The sequence below is a fragment of the Benincasa hispida genome, chromosome 11 (assembly GCF_027475165.1).
Source record: "Benincasa hispida cultivar pf3 chromosome 11, pf3_genome.v1.1, whole genome shotgun sequence".
NCBI lineage: Eukaryota > Viridiplantae > Streptophyta > Magnoliopsida > Cucurbitales > Cucurbitaceae > Benincasa > Benincasa hispida.
In genome coordinates, this window is record NC_143488.1 from 38,182,281 (window position 1) to 38,187,301 (window position 5,021).

At 32.0% G+C, this 5,021-nt stretch overlaps 1 pseudogene; it reads right to left on the reverse strand.

The window, feature by feature from the left end:
* Window positions 1–1,134: 1,134 nt before the first annotated feature.
* On the reverse strand, window positions 1,135–3,435 carry LOC150032618 (zinc finger BED domain-containing protein RICESLEEPER 2-like; annotated as a pseudogene).
* Between the last annotated feature and the right edge of the window lie 1,586 nt (window positions 3,436–5,021).

Consider the following 5,021-nt stretch of genomic DNA (forward strand, 5'->3'; position numbering starts at 1 on the left):
ACTCTTTTTCTTTTCTTTTATTTATTTATTTTCTTTTGTTTTCATTTTCATTTTATTACTTCTTTTGCTCCTTCATTCTTCTTTTTCTGGATCGCATTACAATCATGATGTTTAATACTAAAAAAAAATATTTCTTTTTTCAAGTTTTTTTTTGTTTTCTCAATCTAAACAAACTTTAAATTCTTGTTTTGAAATTAAATTCGGTTATTTCAATCCAATCTTTGCATAAAATTTTGGGTAAAACATATATAATTAGAATATTTGATTAATTTGACAAAATATTATATTAATTAATTAAATTATGCTTACGTTGGATATATAATAATAATAAATTATAATTGTAGTATATGATTAGCATTCAATAATGTCTTTATATGGTTACATATGGCTAATAGGGGTGACCATTGGCCAGTCGGAGTCGATTTTCCAACCAGGTCGGCCCCGAACCGACCAGAATCGGTTTGGAATATGTCCAAATTGGTCCTGATCGTCGACTGAACTGAAACCGACTGGTCGGTTTTGGTCGGGTTATGTTTTTTTTTTACTTTTTTTAATTTTTTTTCTTCCTTTAAAAGAAATTATATTTATTTATTAAAATTATAAGAAAAATTGCTAGTTATATTTAGTTATAAATCATTATCGTTATAAATAGCAATCTTTTTAATACAAATAAAAAATCAACTATTTATTAACTTCCTTATCAGTCATGTTTAGTTTCTCTCTTAATTTGTGATTGTGATTCAAAATTTAAGATACTATTTCACATTTTATTATTTTAATACTTATGGAATAGAGCTAGCCTAGAGGTATTAAAAATAAGATATTGATATGATTTGATTTGACAACCCTTAATATTTAACAATTAACATGTCCATTGTTTGGGATTGTGTTATTGTTCGCTTGCTTAATTGCTTAAATAACCTCTAATACATATTACATATATATTTGAAAACAAAACTAATATGAGAGTAGAGAGTGTACATCACAAATAGAAATGTCACGTGACACATAGTCATATACAACAAATTAGAAATTGCAACATAAAGTCAATTGTCAAATACAACTCAATTACAATAAAACATAAAGTCAATTGTCAAATACAACCAAATTACAATAAAATCAAATGATAAATGCTTAATCGATAATTGACAACTTTGCAAAATCTGGAAGGTCTTGAATGTCTTTTTCATTGTCCATAACTGCTCTGAATCCTATATAATTAAGATTAAGAAGAGAAAGACAACCTCATTAAGATTTTAATCTAACAAGTTACAACTACAAAATACAAATGATGAATAAATACCTTCTTCAAATAATGAAACTTCTTCTATGTCATGCTGAACTTTAAGATCTATTGGACTCGAATTTAGCCAATTTTGAGTACAAATGAGAGCCTCCATTATTTTTGGAGCCAGTGAACAACGTGATGAATCAACAACACATCCTCCTGTACTAAAAGCCTACTCAGACGCTACAGTAGATACTGGAATTGTAAAATATCTCTAGCCATACGACTAAGAACCTCAAACCGATGACTGTTCCTCTTCCACCATTGAATTATGTCAAAATCACCTTCATTCTTAACATTCGCTTCCAAAAAATAAATATCAATCTTTGACCCCTGTTCGAAAGGTGTAGTCTCATCGCCTTCAAAATCAAGATCAATTGTATCTTAGACAAAGTCTTCACCCACCTTTTTAATTGGATCACAATCAATCATGGTCTACGAGGCTGAGACAATTGGTGTATTAGTAGTAGTACTCCCATTCCCACTCTAAGTATGAGTAATACTGTACTCATGAAAGAGACATCTGCAACATTGTTCCATTCCATAGATTTGGCAACCTCTGGCCCAAAAAAATTTTTAAGGCAAAAAGATACAAACTTTAGCTTTTTTCGAGGATCTAGCACAATAGCAACATACAACAATAGATTATTTTTTTCATTGTTCCCCCAATACTTCTCAAATTTGGCCTTCATATTATTGGCCATTCCAACTAGCATTGCATTTGCACTACCAGTATTCAAACGTATACAATTTTGAACCACTGTAATCTGATGAAAAACCATATTCGAAGTGGTGTACAAAGACCCTGAATTTTCAATGTCACATTATAAAAGACCTTTAAAAACCTAATCAACATCTTAGCATTTGTCCAATCTTCCTTATTTGGTGACTAATCGTGTCTATAAGAAGCATTTTCATCTTCTAATCTATCAAAAGCCTTTTCAAACTTCATAACTTCCTCAAGCATCAAATATGTAGAGTTCCATCTAGTGGGAACATCAAGACACATAACTTTTACAAGAAATTTTTTCAATTTCAATGCACTTTTTAAATTTCAAAAAACGTGTAGGAGAAGATCTTATAAATCGTACAACATATCGAATTCTTTCAATGCAATCATTAGGTTCCTTAAAAACATCACATACTATGAGATTTAATATATGAGCACAACAACGAACATGCAGAAATTCTCCACGAAACAATGATCCCTTATTGAATATTTTCAGAAGATAAGCAATGACAGTGTCATTCAAACTTGCATTATCAACGGTCAAAGTCATTACCCTTTCAATGCCCCAATCCTTCAAATTCTTTTCAATGGTTTTACCAATAGTATCATCTTTTTTATTCTCAATTGGACAAAAATTAAGTATCCTTTTATGTAATCTTCAATCAGAATCTATGAAATGGGCAGTTAATACCATGTAATTTATATTTTATCCCGATGTCCAAAAATCCGTAGTGAGAGAAACTCTATACTTCTTATTCACAAACATGTATTTCAAACGCTTTTTCTCATTAACATACAACTTAAGCACATCTCTAGCCACAGTAAACCGAGACAAAACAACAAATCTATGTTGACTTGCACATGTTAATCTATCGACAAATTTCTTAAATCCTTTACCCTCCACAAACTTGAATGGCAATTTGTCAACAATTACCATTTCAACCAATGCTTCCCGACAACTCTCTAAACTATATGACTCACATATAAGTTGTGACGTATTATCCCTAACATTGTCTTTGGCTTTAGTATTGAAAGCTAATGTCATTTGGGTTAGATCTCTCTTGTTCTGGTAATGGTATTTTTTACAATTTTTCAAATGATTCTTCATAGTCCCAGTACCATTACGTTTGGAATGACATGCATAGACAACTCCATAGTACTTACATTGAGCATGAGGGTCTTTAGAATCACTTTTTAGCCTCTCAAAATGATCCTAAACCATGGATTTTTTCACCGCATTCCTTCTTTTTGGTGGATTTGGAACATCTGATGTCTCATTTGCTGAATCAACATCAACGATATCTGTATTTACATCTGTTTCTTTTGCATCTTGTTTATTTTTTGAATCATCAGTTGCAGTTCCATCAAACTCCATATCCGTTGAATCCACATAGCTGAACCACAACATGTCAGACATCAGTATCACACAATTCACAAAAACTCAAAGTATTTCAGTTTTACATAAACTCAGCAAGATTGTTAAGTTCATGCACACTAAGAATGGCTTAGACAGTTGTTTTAAAAAACTAATTTCCATTTTTGTTTTCAAACTAATTTCCATTTTTTTGGCCACTATGTGCAATCTATAATATATTACAATAAGTCAATCACTACCCACACATCCATAAATCCAACTAATTTCCATTGGAACAGTTGGAATCTACAATCTACAATATATTGAAATGGTTGGAATGGAAGACATCAAGATGAAGATACGGACCTACGAAAAAAAGAAGAAAGTTGGACTGGAAGTCTACCGGCTGGAACAACATGCGTGCGAAGCGGAATGACAGCGTTTGTGCGAAGCGGCTGGCGTAATGAAGAAAAGAAGATCGGTTGGCGTAACGAAGAAAAGAAGATCAGCGGAATGGTTGGCGTAATGAAGTAACGAAGAAAAGAATATCAGCGGAATGGCTGGCGTAACGAAGAAAAGAAGATCGGTTGGCGTTCATGCAGAGTGGCTGGAAGAATGAAGTCTGTGGTTGGAAGTGAAATGAAGAAAAGAAGATCGGGGACAAGACAACAAAGAAAAGAAGAAAGAAAAAAGTTGGAATGAAGTTTGGCTGGAAGAACGAAGTCTGCGACTGGAAGAACGAAGTTGGTTGGCGTGCGGAGCGGATGATGTGTGTGGCTGCGGCCTGCGGGTGCGGAAGAAAGAAGAAAGACACTAAATTTACCCTAAATCTATCTAATAACATTTTATATTATTTTTTTTTAAATAATTCGGTTGGGTTGGGTCTCGACTCGACCCCTTACGCACTCCGACCGCCTATACCTTCGATTCGAAAAACTGAAAATCGACTCGATCGATTTATTTAGATTTTCGACCGTCCGACTTTATTTCGGTCGATTTGGGTCGGTCGTGTCAGTTTTTCAGTCTAACATGCTCACCCCTAATGGTTAATGTGTTTGGTTGGGCTTACTATAACGGTTAAAATAATTGTTATTAATGTTATTTCAAAGGAAATGAGTCATCATATAAAGTAAGTCGAATAATTGTTTGATAAATTTCAGATCGAAATAAGAAAAGTCAGCTTATAGTATTTAGTAAATTAATACCTCAATTGTTGCAAAGTGATTTTAATTATCAAGACAAACATATATTTCAATTAGGTATTAATATTTAACTTCAAAGTTTTTAAAGATAAATATATAAAAGCCTATATAAATTAAATTACAAATAATATTGGTATATTTTAAAAAGTTTCATTAAAATATGTACAAAGAAAGATAATAATTTTTGTAAAGCCTCATTTTGCAAATTTATGTGATTAAACAATATGTCATAGGGTCTTATAAGTTCCGCTTTGAATATTATCTTCCAAATCAAAGGCATGTTCATACCGCTCTATAAGATCTGAAAATGATGGGTAACACTTACAAGAGTTACTAAACGTTAGTGAAGTTCTTGACCAAAAATGGTAACCAAACGAACTATAAGAATAAGAGTTATTCTGGATATAGTATTTGGTTAAGATTATCTTGCTTATGTGAAAGAATATT